The sequence below is a fragment of the Ictalurus furcatus genome, chromosome 20 (genome assembly GCF_023375685.1).
Source record: "Ictalurus furcatus strain D&B chromosome 20, Billie_1.0, whole genome shotgun sequence".
In the NCBI taxonomy this organism is placed as follows: Eukaryota; Metazoa; Chordata; class Actinopteri; order Siluriformes; family Ictaluridae; genus Ictalurus; species Ictalurus furcatus.
The window spans coordinates 10,361,968-10,384,080 of NC_071274.1; the positions used below are offsets into that span (position 1 = coordinate 10,361,968).

Below are 22,113 nucleotides of genomic sequence, written 5' to 3' on the forward strand. Positions count from 1 at the left end.
ACCGGCCCAACCACCAGCGCTATCCTAAGGGGGGGAGGACTCTCCGGAGTTCACCTGTCCGTGTGACGCCCATGGATGAACCCATGCCCACGAAGCCGGACCTAGGGCCACCCAGGAAGGCCTGAAAGCCGTGGTCGGCGGGGTGCGCCCTCCACTTGCTGCACCTGCCAAAAGCCCCTACCCTGACGGTGTGGGTCGAGGGGAGCCCGGTCACCACCCTGCTGGACACCGGGAGTACCGTGACCCTCGCCCGGCCGACGATCCTGCCTAAAGAACTCGGCTGGAGCGGGACCATCACCATAACTTGCGTCCATGGGGATACCAGGGAAGTCCCAGTGGCCGAGGTCCAGGTCCACGGAAAAGCAGGCTCCTGGCCACTCCTAGTCGGTGTTATCCCCAACCTCCTGGTGCCCCTGCTCCTCAGAAGAGACTGGCCAGGGTTCCCGGCCAGCCCAGTGCCAAAAAAAAGCAGGGCGCTGCGACGCCCGAAGGAGACCCGAGTCCGGCAGGCCTATTTGGCGAAAGACGAAGGAGACGCCACAGCAGAAGGTAAGCCGCACACACATACTAACCCGATGTTGTCTGTGTTTCAACAGGTGAACCGGCAGGGAAATTTTGGGCGGGAGCAGAAGGAGGATGACCGCCTGAAACACTGTTGGGCCCAGGTGCGACAGATAGAAGGGGTCGATCAGGACCCTGACCAGAGGCTACCCTCCTCCTACTTCCTCGTTCGGGGTGGTCTCCTCTACCAGCGATCCTGCCACTGAGGGGAGCTTGTGGACCTCCTGGTAGTACCCAAAACCAAAACACAGACTCTAATTCACCTGGCCCACATCCATCTGCTCGGCAGCCACCTGGGAGCACGAAACACCCTGGAAAAGCTAAGGGATCGCTTTGTCTGGCCAGGGATGGATGCAGAAGTCTGGGGCTTCTGCCAACATTGCCCCCAGTGCCAGCACACCACCCCACGGAGACCCCCGCCGGGATATCCAAGGACATCTTTACCGACCAAGGTACGCCTTTTGTGTCCAAACTAATGGCTGATTTGTGTCGGCTCTTGCAGGTTAAGCACCTAAAAGCGTCCGTATACCACCCCCAGACCGATGGGCTCGTTGAAAGGTTCAACCAAACCTTAAAGCAGATGCTACGGAGGGTGGTGAACGAGGAAGGAAGGAACTGTGATCTCCTCCTACCCTATGTCCTTTTCGCCGTCCGAGAGTGCCCCAGGCCTCCACGGGCTTTACCCCCTTTGAGCTCCTCTTTGGGCGGCGACCTCGAGGACTGCTGGACGTGGCATGGGAAGCCTGGGAGGAACAGCCCTCCCCATTCCGCTTGGTCATTGAGTACGTGCAGGAAATGCAGGAGAAGATTGACCGAGTGGCCCCAATCGTCCAGGAGCATATGAGAGCCGCCCAGGAGGAGTAGAAGCGAGTATACGACCACCCAGCACAACCCCAAGAGTTCCAACCGGGCTATCAGGTGCTCCTACTAGTGCCGAACAACTCCTGCTAGTTTCTAGCTCGATGGCAAGGGCCGTACACAGTCCTCGAGAGGAAGGGGACCGTGAACTATCATGTGCAACAGCCCGGTAAGCGAGCCGACACCCGAACACATCACATAAACCTGTTAATTGAACCACTTTTAAATATAATCAATTCTTCCCTAAGCACTGGCTATGTACCTAAATCACTTAAATTAGCAGTTATTAAACCCTTGATTAAAAAACCTGACCTTGACCCATCTCAATTGTCCAGCTATAGACCAATATCAAATCTCCCCTTCATCTCTAAGATTTTAGAAAATGTTGTAGCAAAGCGGTTATGCTCGTACTTAGATAGGAATAACATTCATGAAATGTATCAGTCAGGATTTAGACCTTATCATAGCACAGAGACAGCGTTAGTTAAAGTAATAAATGACCTTCTACTGACCTCTGATCAGGGTTGTGTCTCGCTGCTTGTGTTACTAGACCTTAGTGCAGCTTTTGATACTATAGATCACACTATTCTCCTTGATAGATTAGAAAATGTTGTTGGCATTAAGGGAACAGTCCTCTCCTGGCTCAGGTCTTATCTGACCGATCGTTATCAGTTCGTAGATGTAAATGGTGATTTCTCCATGCGTACTGAGGTTACTTTTGGAGTTCCACAGGGTTCTGTTTTAGGCCCACTGCTCTTTACTTTATATATGCTACCCCTAGGACAAATTATTCGTAAACATGGAATTAGCTTCCACTGTTATGCTGATGATACACAGTTGTATGTTTCAGCGAAGCCAGAGGACGGACAGAAGCTTAGTAAAGTTGAGGACTGTGTAAAGGACATTAGATGTTGGATGTTAACTAACTTCCTTTTACTTAATTCTGATAAAACAGAAATACTTTTATTAGGCCCACGTGTAGCTAGAAGTAATCTTTCTGATCACATGGTTACTCTGGATGGTCTTTCTGTTTCATCATGTACAGCAGTTAAAGACCTTGGAGTGATTATTGACTCCAGCCTATCATTTGATGCCCATGTAGATAATATTACTAGGATAGCTTTCTTTCATCTCAGAAATATTTCTAAGATAAGAAACATATTGTCACTACATGATGCGGAAATACTAGTTCATGCATTTGTCACCTCTAGATTAGATTACTGTAATGCCTTACTGTCTGGATGTTCCAGTAGGAATATAAATAAGCTCCAGTTACTCCAGAATGCAGCTGCTAGAGTCCTAACTAGAACTAGATGATACGACCATATCACACCAATATTATCAATACTGCATTGGCTCCCAGTAAAATCTCGCATTAACTATAAGATACTTTTATTAACCTATAAAGCACTAAACGGTCTCGCGCCACAATATCTAAGCGACCTTTTGGTTTTATATGATCCGCCACGCCTACTTAGATCAAAAGATGCAGGCTACTTGACGGTACCTCGAATAGTGAAGGCTACAGCAGGGGGAAGAGCCTTTGCTTATAGAGCCCCACAGTTATGGAATAGTCTTCCTATTAGTGTTCGGGACTCAGACACAGTCTCAGTATTTAAGTCTAGGCTTAAAACGTATTTGTTTACTCAAGCCTACCCTGACTAGATTCTGTTCTACTACTTCGCAGTCATAATAATCTTTTTTCTCCCTCTCTCCTTTCGCCGAGCCCCACACGACTTTATGGAGACACTAGAGATCCAGATCCTTTCTGCCTCTGGATGGAGCTCAGATCTTCTCTAATTCCAGACTGCTGGGACTACGGCTGCTCCTAAGGCTATACAGACTTCATATAAATCCATAATGAACTTTTTCACACTATCTGTTGTTACCCAGATGAGGATGGGTTCCCTTCTGAGTTGGGTTCCTCTCAAGGTTTTTTCCTCTTAAAACATCTTAGGGAGTTTTTCCTTGCCACCGTTGCCACTCAGTGGCTTGCTCAGTTGGGATAAATTCACACCTTTAATATCTATATACCATGTTGATATTTCTGTAAAGCTGCTTTGAGACAATGTCTATTGTAAAAAGCGCTATACAAATAAAATTGAATTGAATTGAATTGAATTAAAGAAGTGGGTAGAGCCAGCCCCAGTAGTGTCTGCGTTCGCGACCCTAGGGACAGGCCAAGATGAGGGTACATCGGTCCAGCTGGGTGACGACCTCACTCCCGGGCAGAAACAGGAATTATCAGAGTTGGTGGGTCAGTTCACAGACGTGTTCTCTACCTCCCCAGGGATGACACAACTGGTCCACCACGAGATCAAAACCCAGCCAGGAGTGGTGGTGCAACAGCGGCCCTATCGAGTCCCGGAGGCCCGCCGCCAGGCTATTGAGGAGGAGATTGGCTGAATGCTGCAAGACAATATCATTGAGGAGTCCAATAGCCCCTGGCGTGCCAAAACCCGTAGTCGTGCCAAAACACGTAGTGGTAGGGCGGAGCCGCCGACACACCCCCGGCCAGGGATTGGTGGACCGATCGGGAAACATCCACCATCCAGCAAATGAGGGGAGAGGGTAAGAGGCCGTTCTTCCGCTTGTTCGGGGAGAATAATCTCGTATGACATGTGCGCGTCGTTTTTTCCCAAATGTTCATTGTTGCTGGACGTTTTTGCCATTAACTAATTGACCTTTTCTCTCCGTGTGTGTGTTTGTTTTGTGTTTCAGACGAGTCAGATCCAGACGAGGCCTCCGCTCTCTGACTATACACGCGGCGTTGCTTGACGGCACAGAAGAGCCCTCATTCATCCGGGAAGCCCGGCGCGACCCCGGAAGGATCCTGCAATTACAGCCCATACGCAAACACACGCGCACACGCACGCTCACACACACACACTCCCCCTGAACACCAAAGAAAGAAGACAAAATAAAAGCAAACCTCATGTAACCACCTGACAACGGCTTCTTGTGTGTCTGTGCTCCACCCATTACGGGCTATTTTATATATATATATATATATATATATATATATATATATATATATATATATATATATATATAAAATCTTACCAGACCTTGCATCCCACTGTTGCATTCACCATGAGCAAGTCATGGGAAAGGGGTCCTCAGAGTTATAGCTGACCGTGACACTGCATGATTTTTCAGGTTTAGTTGGGAGTTAGAGAGAGTTGGCGCAAAGATGCAAAATGAGGATACAATTTTTGATCATCAGTTTTTTTTGGAAAATATAATTTAAGATATACATTATTTATTGTTTTATATTTTACAGATCACTGCCTTTCATTTTTAATTCATGAGTTTATTGCATTTTTAAGCACTTTGTTTGGCAGTTTGATATTGTGACCTCTTGCTGAGGACAGGTTAAATTGCATGTTTTCTAAGTATAGAGCATGCATTTAGAAGCATTGTAATGAAATTATTTAAAAGATACAAGCAATAAATGCCCAGAGTATACAGATTACCTTTAGATTGAACTTGAAGTATTTTTATTTATATGAATTTCTTAATTTTTAACATAAAGAGGACTTTTGTATGTAGGACATGTTTTGTCCCTTATCTCACGAATCAGTGAGGCACTGTTTCAAACAGGATCAAATGTTTGCTTGTCCAAATATGTCTATATACAACCCCAATTCTGAAAACAGTATGACAGTATGAAAAATGCAACAAAAAAAATAACAAAAAGAGTCATTTAAAAATTCAATTCACCCTGTATTTTACTGAAAGCACATTATTAACACATTATTTTATGTTTTACTTTGTGAATTAAATTTATTTTTGAAAATGTACACTCATTTCAAATCTTATGACTGCAACACACTCCAAAAAGGGTTTGACAGTCGATTGTTTACCACTGTGTCACATCACCTTTTCTTTTAATAACACTTATTAAGTGTTTGGGCACTGAAGACACCGGTTAGTTAAGTTTAGCAAGCATAGGTTTCTCCCATTCATCCATTATGCATTTCTTCAGCTGCACAACTCTACGGGGCCTTCACTGCCTTATTTTGCACTTCATAATGCGCCATACATTCTGAATCAAAGACAGGTCAGGACTGCAGGCAGGCCATGCAAGCACCCGCACTCTCTGCTTATGCAACCATGTGCTTATCATCTGGGCACAATGTGGTTTGGCGTTGTCCTACTCTGGATGGCAGCATATGTTGCTCCAAAATGTGTACATATCTTTCTGCATTACTGGTGCCCTCAGATGTGCAAGTTACCCAAGCCATGAGCCACACACCCTCATACCATAACAGATGCTGGCTTTTGGACCTGAAACTGATAACCTCTTGGATGGTCCTTTTCCTCTTTGGCCCAGAGAACACGATGGCTGTTTTGTCCAAAAACTATTTGAAGTGTTGACTCATCTGACCTCAAAACATGATTCCACTGTGCTATTGTCCATCTCAGATTAGATCGAGCCTAGAGAAGTCGGCCGTACTTCTGGACAGTGTTGATGTATGGTTTCTGCTTTGCATTGTAAAGCCTTAACTTGCATCTGTGGATGCAGTGGCAAATGGTGTTGACTGACAGAGGTTTACCAAAGTATTCCCGAGCCCATGTCAGGATATCCATTACAGACACATGACTGTTATTAAGACAATGATGTGTGAGGGATCGGAGATCATGAGCATTCAGAAGTGATTTTCGGTCTTGCCCTTTAGGCACTTTGACCGAATTCCTTGAATCGTTTAATTATATTGTTCACCGTAGAAGGTAGGCGCACGGTGGCTGAGTGGTTAGCAGGTTTGCCGCACGTCCCCAGGGTTTGGGGTTCGATTCCCACCGTGGCCCTCTGTGTGTGCAGAGTTTGCATGTTCTCCCTGTGCTGTGGGGGTTTCCTCTGGGTACTCCAGTTTCCTCCCCAGTGGGGAGGAAGTTTCCCCCAGTTTCCTCCATGCATGGTAGGCTGATTGGCATGTCCAAAGTGTCTGTAGTGTATGAATGGGTGTGTGTATGTGAGTGTGCCCTGTGATGGGATAAGTGGTATAGAAGATGGATGGACTGTAGAAGGTGAAATGCCCCAAATCCTACTGTTTTGTCTTTGGGGAACGTTGCCCTCAAAGTGTTCGATTATTCACTGATGCATTTGTTGGCAGATTGGTGATCCTTGACCCACCCTTGCTCTTGAAGGACTAGGCCTTTTTTATAAGCTCCATATGATTAGATGATTGCGTTTTTCATCACCTTCTTATTTCAACTTATTTCAATTGCTATTAATCCTAAATTGCCTTTTTGGAACGTGCTGCATGCATCAATTTCAAAATAAACGTTTATCTTCAAAAAACTATGCAGTTGATTAGGTCAAAGACCTTGTCTGTGTAACTAATATTTGGATATGTTTTACTGCACAGCAGGTGTTTCTTTTTAGAAGCATAATCTAAAACCATAAAACACTTTTTAAGTTACATTCTAAGTGTGTACTGAACTAGAAGACTTCTATGTTTTACTGCACAGCAGGCATAATCTAAAACTATAAAACACTTTTTAATCAGGTTACATTCTAAGTGTGTAAATTGAGTTAGAGGAACCTCGTGTTTGTCTAAAGCAGCTTTACTCTATGGCAATAAATTAACAGTGTCAAAATAACAGAAGATGTCCAGGAGGAAGGGTACCAGGCTGGGACTAGAGACAGAAAATCATTAAGGTATAAGGGTGAATTATGGGATAAAGTAAAAACCCTGTCCTGATAAAATATTTAAGAAAATTCAACTGACAACGCATGCACCACAAATGTTATCATATAGATATCATATAGATATCTATATATGTATCATAGATATATATATAGATATATAGGTATCATATAGATATGAATAATTAATTAAGGCAATGGAGATTGGTTTTGTTTCTGGAAAGAAAAGGTGAATGCCCCGCCTAGGGATAATTTTACTGCTTCAGAAAAGTATATAAAGACATGTTTGTGTATGCATAATTCAGACTTTCTGCAGACTGTCTCACTTTATTATTTCAATAAAGTTTGATTACTTTTTGACATCTACAAACCCTCTGTCTCTTAAGTTTTTGTTAGGCTGGAAAGATTGTTTGCCATGACACCATCCATCATATTGTTTTTTTTTTTTTTGTGCGGTTAACACCATACGTTGTATTTTGCAGTGATGAGAGCGTGCTCATGTTCACATCTTACTTTCTATAATTCACAAATTAAAATTTTATGTTACTACAACATTATTAGTTAACATGTTCGTGTATGTAAGAAAACAAAATAACACAAATAAATAAATAAATAAAAATGATCCAATGTCGTGATTTGGGGCCATATAGCATCCTGGGCCCATATGCCTGGCATACTCTGCACCCCAGTAATGGCGCCCCTTGATTGTAAGTAATACAAGTAAGTGGAACCATTGTTTCAGCAATTGCCTATGAAATTTATGGCACAAATAATTAAGTTTATGACTTCATTTTTAAGGTTTGTCCTTGCAGTATGATCACTATGCTCCATCACTGACCGTGTGCATTGTGAAATAGGTAGGCTTATTGTAATGCCAAAAACATCAAATCGAATTATGTCCACAACACCTCACATTCAGGAATCGGAAAATCAAATTAAGCATCTGTATATTCTGTACACGTCTGAATTTTGAATCATTTGATTTTGTGTCGCAGATCTGCCAGCCCCTGGTCTAGCCCCATCACGGTGGTCCCAAAACCTGATGGAAGCCTCAGGATCTATAATGACTTCCTGAGACTAAACCAGGTATATTAGTTGGACAGCTACCCCCTTCCCTAGGTGGACAACCTGGTGGAGCACCTGCGGAGAGCCTTGTTTATCTCGACATTCAACCTCACAAAAGGCTACTGGCAGGTAGCCCTAGCCCTGCACACAAAACCCAAGACTGCATTCAGCACAGGCTCATGGATGTCATCCTACATGCACATCAGCAGGTCACAGCAGTCTACTTGGACAATATCATGATCCACTCACGGACGTGGTAGGATGACTTGTATCAAACCCATGAAAGTGTCGTCCACGACCCACTTCCAAGTGACAGGTACGTACCTTCTTGTGGTTGGCAGGGTGTTACAGGTTTGTCCCTAACTTCTCCACTCTAGTCTCCCCACTCTCAGACCTAACTAAAAAGGAGCAAACAGACCAGGTACGATGGTCCAAGGCAGCAGAGCAGGTGTTCCAGACTCTGAAGCAAGTGCTCACAAGCTCGCGGTGCTAAGGTAGCCAGATTTTGATTGTCCTTTCACTCTACACATAAATGCTTCAGAGGCGGGCTTGGTGCCGTACTCTCCCATACCTTCGATGGAGAAGAACACCCAGTCCTGTATGTGAGTAGAAAGCTGACCACCGCAGAACAGCAGTATGCTGCCTTGGAACATGAATACCTGGATATAAAGTAGGCCATTGAGGTATTGTGATACTACCTCTCAGGCGGACACTTCACCCTGGTCATGGATCAAGCCCCTCTTCAATGTATGGCAAAAGCAAAAGGTAGTAATGTCTTTATAACCCGGAGGTTTCTGTCATTGCAGGATTTCTTGTTCTGGTGCAAGAAACTACTGCCACCTGGGTGCTGAATGAACAGTGCCATTTCTGCACCATTGGACTGCATTGGACCACAGAAGACCACATGGCCGTAGGGCGTGGGAGTGGAGCCCTCTCAGGGAAGACTAGAAAGTATAAAAGAGTGCCACAACCTCAGCAGTTCGAGCAGGCAGCTTTTGTCTTTATGGCTATGCTGATCCATTTGTGTTTTCTTTGTCTTTCAGACAACAATGATTGCAATGACAACTCTCACCCACCCGCATGTCGCTGCCCGGACCGCAGCAACCATGGCCACACTCCTCTCTAACAGTTCCCTCACAGCCCGCTGCCACGGGAAACAACATCCCTTCTGCACTCACATCCTCTCTCTTTCCCAGCACCTAACAAATTAAAAGTTATCTTAACCACCAGCCCAGCCTCTACCTGTGCGTGCCTGCTGCTGCTGCGAGTTGTTACACTGACCTTTTTCCAATCTTCAACTGTCCAGTTTCTGTGAGTCTGTGTCCATGATAGCCTCAGATTCCTGTTCTAGAAATTCTCAGATTCATCAAGACACAATTTAATGAATATTCCCCTTTTTCTGACTAAGCTTCAACAATCATGGGCAGCAAATGAGTCAAGCAATGCCAGTGAGATTGTGCCTGGATGGAGTAGAGTAGTTACTATCAAACCATTTACATTTCAAGTTAACTTAGCCATTTTCAACTTAATCTCCTTAATAGAATGAAGTTTTGACTCTGTGTGGCATATCTCAGCAAACCAGTGACTAAATGTCCCATCCTGCACTGCGGCCTACAAACATGGCCACCATGGACTGCAATTCCCAGAACACTCATTCATTCTACTCATGCACACCTGCATCCAATTTCACACACTCACTCCAAAGTATAAATATTGTTTTTTAACAGTAAATTAAATGTTGTTAAAATTGAATATTAGAAAAACTTGGCATCTCTTCTGTTAACGATGCAGATAGTTCAACAAATACAGTACCAGAGAGTTCTGTGCAAGAAGTTATAGAACAGTTTTGTCAAATTAATAAGCTATCACAGCCACTTATGCATAACAGAGTCAGGGTTGTGCTAAAGAATAATGCTGATATGGATGAAACAGTTGTGAGAGAGGTAACAAGTGCTGTGTCACAAATTAATATAATGACTTTTTGGGCCAAAAATAGACCCTTAGGAACTGCTAAAAGGAGAGCAGCCTATATACAGAGTTTCAACCGGTAAACCCCATAGAATATGTTGTGGAAAAAGGCCAAAAAACAGTTGTGTCCAAAAAACATATGTCCCCATTCTTCCTATGATCCAGAGGTTGCTTAAGAAAACTGATGCGTTAAACAGAGCTATGTCAGAAAAAGCCCATGTGCTACAGGAATATCGATCATATGTAGATAGGCAGTACTTTAATGAAAACCCTCTTCTTACAAGGGATGAGTTCACAATTGATCTTGGCCTTTACATTGATGAATTTTTGAAATCGCCAAACCTCTAGGAACATCAAAGCTAAAACATAAAATGTGTGCCGTATTGGGTCATTGCCAACATACCTGCAAAATATAGGTCAACCCTCAACTTAGTCCAGCTTGCTCTACTATGCAATACCTCCACAGTCAAAAAGTGTGGTTACGCAAAAGTTCTGCAACCTCTTATTTATGACCTAAAGTCATTGGAACAAAATGGTGTTTACCTGGAGAAACTAGGTACATCTGTGAGAGGCACAGCCTTATTTGTTGCTGCTGATAATCTAGGTGCCCACTCCCTTGCAAGATTCCTGGAGAGCTTCTCTGTTGAAAATTCTGTTTGGCAAGCAGGAATGTGGTCACTGGTTACCCTTCTGAAATCATGCATGATGTCTTGGAAGGCATAGTTCCAACAGAGTTGTCCCTGTGTCTTACAGACCTGATAGGCAAGAGTTATTTCACTCTAGATATGTTCAATCATGCCGTCAGGTATTTTAATTACACATTTACTGACAAAACAGACAGACTGCAGATGGAAAGGGATTTTCCACCAAAGGGATCATTGGTGGAAATGCCCATGAGAATTGGTGTCTCATACGGCTCCTTCCATTTCTCAATCGTAGCTGTCCCTGAGGGTGACGGCAATTCTTATGGTTCTCAAAGACATTATTGACCTAGCTGTGGCACCAAGGCATACCGAAGAGACACTGCATTTCCTGGACTGTAAGATGGCAGAGCATAGACAGCTGCTGATGCAACAAATCTGAATGTCACAAAATAGCTGAAACATGATATTCTTGAGAAACTGGCAGAGACCATGTGTGAATTTAAAGCATATCCAACAAAGGAAGAATTTGATGCTGTTGCAAAAGCCTTAGTACAAACACACCCATGTTTTGAAGAGTCAGCCTCATCCTCTGGATGGGAAGGATGGAAAAATAGTCTAAAGTTCAAGATGGGGAAATTATAGGACCAAAATGCGCCAGCTAGGTCAACCTGAAGTCGCTGTCAATGGTGGCAAACGTGGGATGCACCCTACAAATGACCACCACCCCAACAAAGACATCAAGAAGCCAAGAAAAGGTGAAATAAATTTCCTACCTGAAAATCCAGAGGGGATGGATGACCACAACCTGGAAGGAGTTCGTCAGAATCTTGTCAGTGAAATGATGAAGACGAAGCCAAATGGATCCCTTGTTAAACACATGGACATGACGTTTGCTCTTTGCAGAAAAGAAGTTGTCAATGACAAGCCTGACATCAGCCAGATGGTACTTTGATGGCCAGCTCTTTTTACAGAAAGCCAGGTACAGTATGTATGATTTTTTTTTTCAACTTTTGAGTATTTGAGTAAACAAATGGGTATATATGAAAATGGGTATTTATGACCATTCAGGAGTGGTTAACACTGTGTGACCCAAATCATGTAGTGTTGGGAGTCATAGATGGGGTCATTTGACCATGGGCTTTTTACGAGTTCAACAGGGTGGTGGGGAAAAAATCTCCGAGAAAACTTCTTTGATGCACTTGACCATTTCTCTCCAAGAATGATGGAGCTCTTCAGGAAGAAGAATGGCCTCATCGGCCAACTTTTGGCGTCAGACAGAGGTAGGTTGACTGGTCTACATACTCTATTCCCTCTCTTCCCTATCACCATTCGTCTCCATTCCCTTTGTGTAGACGTTACGTGTACAGTACGTGGGGGATGATCCTTCTGCCTTATTCAAGACTTGCTCTGTAAGTAATTAATTTATTGTTTTACTTCCTCTAGATAGTCAAGTTTGATCGACTTCTCTGTGCTGCACCAAGGTCTGGCAAGGAGCCCTGGCGGGGCCGAGCCAAGGACCTCACTAAACCATCCGATTGGTAGTAGCAACAAGCAGGGACTTAATCAACGCAAGCTTATGACCTGTGCTTACTGGGAATTCCTCATTCAAGGGGAATAATTGCAAACCCCAATCACGAATGGGGTTCAGCGGCTTACCCACACTTCTGGGCATAGGGTAGGCACACGCTGATCCGACCTGGACATCTAAGGGCATCACAGACCTGTTACTGCTCCATCTCTCGTGGCTGACACACCACTTGTCCCTCTAAGAAGTTGGATGCAGACTGCTAGGGGCTGCATAACTATTTAGCATGCCGGAGTCTTGTTCGTTATTGGCATTAACCAGACAAATCGCTCCACCAACTAGGGATGTCACGATACCAAAAATCTAGTAGTTGGTACCGATACCACCAAAAGTACATGATACTCGATACCAAAGTCGATATCACGGTGTGGTTTAAAAAAATAATTAAATAATAAAATTAAAAACTCTTGGAGGACATCCTCCTCTGGCTAATACTGGCAAAAAAAAGAGAGACAGTGTGATATTTTAGTTATCAAACACTGTCTGACAATGACTAATAAAACAGTGCTAAGTGCTAATAACAAGTGCTAAGGTGCACTCCTAAATGTGCGCGTGCGCACACACACACACACACACACACACACACACCTTATACTCTGAATGCAAGCATTAGTCTAAATTCACTGATATGGTGGCAGGTCAAAAAGATTTATTAACACCATTAACATTTGAATAATAATTAGTGACATTAGGCTACATTTTGCTGACAGGACACAGACTGAATGGCAATGCATGGTGGCCCATTAGGGGGTAGTTTATAACATTGCACTGCGTTAGCGTCATTAACAAATAACTGGTTATTGCAAACATTACATAACGTTAGCTGGTTTCACAGCCACAATGCCAGCTGCCTCAACCAAACATAATATAGGACCCGTCTTTCAGGTGCTTCGCCAAATTCCAGGTGTTTCCTCGCTTTGTTTGAAATGAACGGTACCTTTCCTCTCAACGAGCTTTCCTCTCTCTGCCTCTCAACGAGTTGAGGCGGAGCTAAAATTGTCGCCATTTTCTGTAGTTTTTCCCATGTGCTTGTAGGCATTCTTCTTCTTCTTTACCACTTGTGGACTGACTAAAACACTTGCACATATTTGCTGCCCCCTTCAGTTCCGGAAGAATTGCAACTACGGTACCTTCATAACTAACTGTATCTACGCTACTGCAGAAAAACAAGTACTGTCACGTTTTAAGAATGTTGGTACCGACTTCGTACCGAAGTATCGGTTCTCGTGACATCCCTACCACCAACTAAGAACGGCCATGCATCACCACCCAAAGAATTGAGAAAGACCTATCAATCTGTCAATCCTTTCCATATCTGGGCCAGTTGAGGTTTACCATGTACATAGTAATTTTTTATTTTACTTTAAGCCATTACAGAAGACTGTCTGCTACTAATATTCAGAATCATTCAATCATTTAACTTTTATTTTATGGCCTAGCTAATTTTAACTAATACTATATTTGAATATCTGTATTACTAGTTAATGACATGACATAAACTGAAAAGATTTGTCTACAAAATCATTAAAATTGGCTTCAATTAACTTTTTTCCTGCTGTGGCAGTACAAATGTGGCAGTATAAATGAAAGGAAAAACTTTGACCAATATATTTTGAGTTTAAAGGACAATACTACCATATTTGGATCTATACATTACTATAAATACATTGGTTGCAAAATTGTCGAGAAAATGTGGCTTGGCAGCTAAAGAGAACTTACCCATTTTCAGTCAGTTGTGTTAAAAAGATTTGGAAAACTTCTCCCAGAAAATTAAGTTGTGTGACTCCCTTTACATTCACCTAATTTTTTAAAAACATACTTTTCACTATCTGCTAGAATTTACACATCTTGTCCAAAACTCTTCATAACTGCTAATCTGGAAAACCATATTTGGTGAACAGTTTTAAAGTCAGTAGTCATAATGTATAGATCCAAATATGGCAGTTGACAAAAAAGTACATTTAAGATTCTTAATAATTAATTTCAGTGCAGTTTATATTTTCATTATTTTTATTCAGTTTATATTTTTATTATTTTCATGATGTAGTTAGAGGTACATTTTGGTGGACAACACTGCATTATCTAACTGGAATGATAATACCTTCTCCTTGTTAATCTGTTTCATTGTCTGTTAGGATGTAACTGACAAGGACTCAAACAGTCAAACTTGAGTGGGAATCCTTTGGTTTGAATCGAAAGTCCTCAGCTAAACCCATTCAAAGTGAGCAACATTTCGTAAGGGAGTTTGGTGATTGATGAACTGGTCAACCTGCTTCAGGCCTTCTGTGGTTTTTTTGGACTGATTTATGCCCTGCACCTGGACTAAGTGTATGAAAAACACGTTTCACTTTATCCAGCACGTAATGCTCAACCTGGTAGGTAAGCTGGCACCCAAAATCCAATCTTTGAAAAATCAGCTTACAGTGTAAAATGGGCCTCCCATTTGTTATACTACTGTTCCACTAGCAAGGGGTTCATTTGCAATGTTGAAATGCATGTTTTATGATATTAGCACTCATTTTGTGGTTTGATTCAATTCTTATTTGCAATGTTTCTATTTTACAGAAAATTATTTTATTATTATTATATATAATTTCCCCCTCTCTCTCTCTCTCTCTCTCTCTCTCTCTCTCTCTCTCTCTCTCTCTATATATATATATATATATATATATATATAGGGGGAAATTACTGAATGCATACATTTTTTTTCATTAAATATATTTCCAATGAGGCTATTCACATGAAATTTTCATCAGACATCAGTATTAACCCAAGATATCCAGAAACATAAAGAATTCAAGACATTACTCCATAAATAAAGTTGTGTAATAAAGTGGATTGACACAGGAAAAAAGTGTTGAACACACTAACAAAAACAGTTCTCCACAGCAAGGGAAGTCATAATTACACCTCCTATCTGTGAAAATTAACATCAGCTGGGTTAGTAAATTGATGGTCTATAAAAAGGCTTTTCGTTACCAAGGTGTCACACAAGAAACATATCATGATGGGTAAAAGCAAAGATCTCTCTCAAGACTTTTGCAACCTTATTGTTGTAAAACATATTGATTGAATCCAGTACAGCTGTATTTCAAAACTTTTGACTTTTCCAGTGAGCACCATTGCAGCCATTATCCACAAGTGGAAGCAACATCACTCTGTCATCAACCGGCCATGCACAGGAGCTCCTCGCACGATTTCTGACCAGGGAGTCAGAGGAATAGTCAGAAGAGTAGCCCAAGAGCCAAGGACCACTCAGAAAGAGCTCCATAAACACTTGGAGGCAGCAGGTACCATCGTCACAGAGAAAACTATAGGCAATGCACTCAACTGCTCATGCTCACCCCACAAGACTCCATTACTAAAGAAAAGGAATGTCAAAGCTCGTTTAACGTTTACTATAACTCATTTGGACAAGCCTATGAAATACTGGGAGAGTGTAGTCTGGTCAGACGAGAGCAAAATTTTATTATTTTGGCTGTCATACAACACATGATGTTTGGAGAAAAAAAAAAATGGCACCACACATCACCCTTAAAACACTATACCAACAGTGAAGTTGGAGGTGGAAGCATCATGGTGTTGGGCTGTTTTTCATCACATAGTACTGGCAGACTTCATATAATTGAAGGAACGATGAATGGAGTCCTTTATCGGGAGAATCTTGAGAAAAATCTGCTACCATCCACCAGGATGATGATGAGTTGTGGGTGGACCTTCCAGCAGGACAACGATCCAAAGCATTCAGCAAAGTAAACTCTCAATTGGTTTCAGAGAAAAAAAGATCAAGGCATTAGAATGGCCCAGTCAGTCACCTGATTTGAATCCAATTGAACAAGATTTAAAGACAATATGTTTAGAAGAATGGGCAAAAATCACACCTGAATACTGCAGCAGATTAATTTCTTCATACAGGAAGCATCTTGAAGCTGTCATTACAAACAAAGGCTTCTCCACTAAGTATTAAATAAATTTCAGTTAGCATGTTCAATACTTTTTTCCTGTGTTATTCAGCTTTTAGACATAACTTTATTTATGGACTTTAATGTTTGGATTTCTTTATATGTGTGGATTTCTTGAGTTAATACTGATGTCTGGTGAAAATTTTATTTGAATAGCCTCAGTGGAAATATATTTTCTGAAAAAAAAAATTGACACGTTCAATAGTTATTTCCCCCACTATATATATAATTTCAGCTACAATACCAAAAAGAGAAACTTTGTAATGTTGCACTTTTAGAATAACATGTTTACGCACAAGTTTCCTCACACTGACAGTTCAGCAGATCACACCTTTAGGAAGTAAAATTTGGCAAATAATTTTACAGAATTTTGTGTATTGTATTTCAGTTGAAATAAAACAAAAAAAAAACAACTTATTTTTTGTTTATATATAAAGTTAATGAATTTAAAAAGTTTACTTAATTTAACTTAAGGAACTAAGTTGAGTAATTGGACAGAGCAATTGATATTACAAATGATTTTGAGTTAAATCAACTTGGAATTTAGTGCATTGAACTGTAATATTCTAAGTGTAATAACTACAAAGTAATTGATGCTACAAAATTTTAAGTTGGATTAACTTAGCATTTACTGTGTTAAACTTAAAATAATTGTTGGAAGGGCTGGAATTTTTAAGTAGTCACTTAAGTTATCGAGTTAAACATTACTTAATTTTTTAAGGCAACCATGTTCCTCAAATTTAACTAAGTAAATTCAACTTAATTGGGTACACAGTGCAAGACCCTCTACTTCTCCAGTTTCTGCTGGCTTCTTCTTCGTGGACAAAAAAGGAGGTTGACTCAGACTTTGTATCGATTACCTGGTTTTGAAACAATGTATGGTAAAGTATTGCTACCCCCTACCTTTAGTTCCTGCCACCCTAGAACAGCTCCGATCAGCCAAAGTGTTCACTAAACTCAATCTACGTAGCACACACAACCTAGTATGTATCAGAGAGGGGAACAAGTGGAAGATTTCCTTCAGCGCTATCTCAGGTCACTACGAGTACCTGGTGATACTGTATAGACTCTAGCACCTCCTGTTTTCCAGTGCCTAATTAATGATGTCCTCAGAGATATGCTGAGTAAATTCATCATTGTCTACATTGATGACATCCTAATTTATTCACTGTCCTTGGAAGTCATGTCAGCCATGTTCGCCAAATCCTCCAGTGCCTCCTGCAACATCAACTATACGTTAAAGGGGAGAAATGCGAATTTCATCAGAGAACCATAGCCATTGTTTCTATGCAAACAATTTAAGTATATTTTACTTAAAAGAAAAAGTTTACTTGCATTACTTAAACTCTTAGTATATTGTACTATTATAAGGTTATCACTGGTTGCACTAGTATCTTAACCTTAAGTAAAATAAAATTAAAATTTCACTGTTTTGCAAGGACCACCGTCGATTCAGAGTCTCATTGGTTAATTCTCTCAAGACAAGTCTGGGCTTGTTTGATGGATAAAAATAATAGCGCCTTTCTCTCATTCACATGGTTAGGATTTTCTGTCTTTTAGCAAGATGTCCTCTTCAAATACGTATTCTGTGGATTAGATTGGGAGTAATTTTAAGGGCAGTGATTTTTAAAAAATAATATTTTAGTTTTTGTATTTTTGATTCCACCAAACACACAGTAGCCTACAGTTAGTGACGATGACACCTTTTTCACGTTCTTGGTAAGTTGTTTTACAAATTAAATTTAGATAGAAGTAGCCTAATAGAAATAAATGTATTTTATGGTTGATAAAGCTATCGTTATGTCACGTTTCAAAGATGGTTTGGAAGCAATCGCAGATTTTCTAACAGTTTATTAAACAATCAAACAACAAAACAAAGACACTAAGACAATTTGGCATAATATTGTGGCAAAAACTAAACGTAAACTAACAAGATCAATAAACATGGTACACGGTGGTCTAAGACAAATGTAAGACAGAGAAGCAGTGCAAACAATGGCTATATATAAGTGTGCTCCTTAACAGAAATGTGATTCAGGTGCAGGTGGTCATGTGACATGTAGTACAGTGCAGTGGCTGATGGGAACTGAAGTCCAGAGTTACCTCCTTGATATATGACACGTTAACTATAAACCAATTTTAATGTTTGTTTGAATTAAATGTAACTGAAATGTTTTTTTTTTTCATTTGAATATCCATTAACATCACATTAATACAGTATTGTAACCAGCACGATTAATTTAGTCACTATTGTACTGTTCTACACACTTCTCTGGTAAGGAAAAAAAAAAACTTTTATTAAGCAGGGGTGTAGAATACGTGGGAGACCCGCACTTTTAATAAAACGTAAATTCGGAAACGAGTTAGCATTTTAGCCCTTCCGGTTCCATCGTTCCGAAGTCAATGGTTTTTTTTTTTTAATGGGATTTTGGTTAAAAGCTTGAAATAAGGTCTGTGGTGAACACAAACTCAAAATATTTTCACATTTTATTCTACGACATAAAATGCATCAGTAATACACCACATGATTTTTTAAAAAGCTTTTATGTGTATTGAAAAAGGCGATTGCTAACAAGTGGCTAAATGGGACTACAGACGTTGTCTGGGACATTTAACGTCATTTAAGCATGTAAGCGCAGTAATTTATTTATTTTTTTGTGTAAGTAACTGGCCAGGAGTATGCATGCACAGTATACAAGAATTTAAACATGCATCATAATAATAAGCTTTAGAGGCACAATTATCAAACATGATGTTTTTTTTTTTAAACTTTCATAAAACTAGATAAAACTTCTTTATTCCCCAAAAGAAAAACTATCCAAAAGAGATGCACATATAAACAAATTGAATTTTCTCAAACATAATACAACATGGGCACAATTCAAAAAAAAAAAATGTGGATGAAGATTCATCTACAGAGTAAATCCGTATTATGGAAAATGTTTTATTAGAGATAATTTATTAGATTTGATAAACATGACAACATATAACATTAAGATTAAAAGGGTTTTTACTATTATAAAAAATACAGATTTGTGACCCTTAGCAGTACTGAAGATGTCAGAATAATGAAAAGCACATCGTTGTCAGTGAGTCTGGCCAATTGTGAAATAGCTAGTTATGTTTGACTTCATGCGACGCTGCGCAGACCGATCGGCGGCTGACTTGAAGCAGTGCATGCAGGTTAGAATTTTTGTCCTACTTGAGACTGCGCCGACGCACGTCACTGTGACGTATGGCATCAAAGTACCGCGATAGCGATACGAGAGCAGCCGGCTCCCTCATATGGCACGCCGAAAGAACAAAAAAGTCTTTAGACGTTACGTGTACAGACGACATACCGTCTGTACATGTTATATTGCGCCTAAACACGTAATTACGTGTACAGATGTCTACGCATGGACGTGTGATTGCGGGTAGACACGAATTGATTTTTCATAATAAAAGCACATCATCTAGCGACACAAACACAAACATTTAAGCGTGTATATTTATGGAATATTTATTACAATAAATAAACATTAATTATTAGGAATATGCATTAATTATTAGTTCTATATAAGTCATGAATTATTCATTGTAATATAATATTTTTTATAATGCCCTATAATTAATTAAAACCAAACAACTGGATTGCAATGTTGTTGTTGTTTTTTTTTCTGCAAGGGATCTGATATAACAGCAGTAGCCTATATTTTCACAGTTTATGATATTAGTAAATGGAAATTACATTAAATGACAATATACACCGATTTCTGTTAAAATTGTAATTCTAATTAAAAGACTGTAAACATTAATTTATAACATCTATTACTGTAAACATGTTATAGTGAGAAGTTCAAATTAAGTTGTGTATTTGGCTTATTACCAGATTTTTATTTCAACCAGGGTTGACCTCTAGTTGTTGTCATTTGTGAAAATGTTGTACAATTCTCTATTTTTGTTTTTCAAAATTAATTAATTTAACTAAACTTATAATGGACATGTTTATATTAAAACACCAATTACTTGTTTAGTTTATATATATATATATATATATATATATATATATATATATATATATATATATATATATATATATATATATATAAAGGGGTACTTTACAAACAATACATGAAAAGAAGTTAGAACATTTATAAATAAGTTTAGTAAGTAATATTTACCTTTAGCTTTCATTGCATAATTGTTCATACAATGACAATGAATTTGTTCATGGGCTAACATTCTGTCTAAGATCTTAGTTTGTGAAAAGTTTGTTAAAAAAAAACAAACAAACTATAAGTTAAACAACAGAATTTTCAATTTGTCTTTCAAAACGGTTACTTGAAGGACGTATGTACAGTACAGTAAATGTGGGAAAACTATAATGTCAGTTACAGCTAAAATGTAAAGCATAACATATTGAGGCAAATTCACACTTCAGTGGACTAGACCAGATGCCTGTCCAGGTTCTACTGTCTAGTTCTTTGTAAACTGCAATGAAAAACATAATAATTATTCTAAATAAAACATTTTTTTTAGATTTACTATGTGATAAGTTTAGTCTTAACACTCTCCCCTCTCTATGAACCCCCCCGTTTCCTGGTTCCTATGTTGGCACCTTTTTGCTTTGTTTCTTTGTTGACTCAGGTGCAGACAGATGAAGCCCCTCACCATTTGTGCATTCCTTTTTCCCCTCACCATTTGTGCATTTAAATACTTTCCTGTTTCATGCAAATATGCCTTCCACCTAGCCAATCAATAGTTAACCCATTGTCTCTGTTGTGTGTCAAGCATGATGTATACTCTGCCTTTCTTGGAATAAATGAGAGATCTTGCCATTTGAACTTTGTGTGTCTGTGTGTTATTTGGCAAATTCTCCCAAATGCTTGGTGTGTGAAGCGTCTAGCTTCCTAAAATTCTTTCCCGGGTTTCACTTTAATTGTTTTCCCCACACTTTAGTGCAGTGCAAATAATTTGTAACCAACATTAAATTAGACCAGTTTTGAATCCATCCACTTTATCCAATTCTATTATATATAATAAATGCTTTGTATTTGATTTAACTTTTTTCTTTAATCCCACGTTTTCATTTATCTCCTTACAGCGTTTTCTTTGATTTATCTGAAATCTTGATTTTTTAAAAATGTCTGATAATAATGATAAAGATAATTAAGCGTAGTCTGTTTACGTCGGTTACATGTTTCCGACAGTAGGTGGCGACAAGTAGGTGTATTCTTAAATCTGTATTTAGCGAGTCAAAGAATCGGTTCTTTAAAATCATTCATAAACGTATGAACGAGAACGATTCATTCACCTAAAACAGTGCTTCTCAACCACAGGGTGGCGCCCCCCTGGAGGGGCGTGGAGAGATCGGAAGTGGGGCGCGAATTTTTGTAGAATTCATAGACATGGCATCATTTGGGTACTCGGTATATTATTGTATTGCTTTTCAAAGAGAATGTGCATAAATAGAAAAACTCAGTCTTCCCTCTCCCTCTGTATTTTCTTATTGCTGGGGAGAGGCGGAGCTTAGCCTGCCTTTTATCTAGCTGTCAGTGCAGACCAGTGTTGGCAACTTAACGACTTTTCACACCCCTTTAGCGACTTTTCTTTTTTTTTTTTCAAAAAACAAAAAAAGGCGCATAGCGAAAAATCTAGCAACTTTTTGGACAAACCTTAGCAACTTTCCAAATGTCGCCAGTACTGTCCTGCAAGCGCGAGGTCTTGCTTTCCCGCTGCACTCTTACCTCTCTCTGCGTCTGCTCTGTTCAGTGAATGTCTGACAGCCGGAGATTTAACAATGTCCTGGATAACGAGACGCACTCTTCGTCCCAA

General features: G+C 40.1%; 1 long non-coding RNA gene across 1 annotated transcript; it reads left to right on the forward strand.

Moving 5' to 3' along the window:
* Window positions 1–164: 164 nt before the first annotated feature.
* LOC128624478 (uncharacterized) lies at window positions 165–4,351 on the forward strand. Its single transcript, XR_008388772.1, has 3 exons — window positions 165–3,334; window positions 3,710–3,990; window positions 4,141–4,351. It is a non-coding gene; the product is annotated as an uncharacterized LOC128624478 (long non-coding RNA).
* Window positions 4,352–22,113: the final 17,762 nt, after the last annotated feature.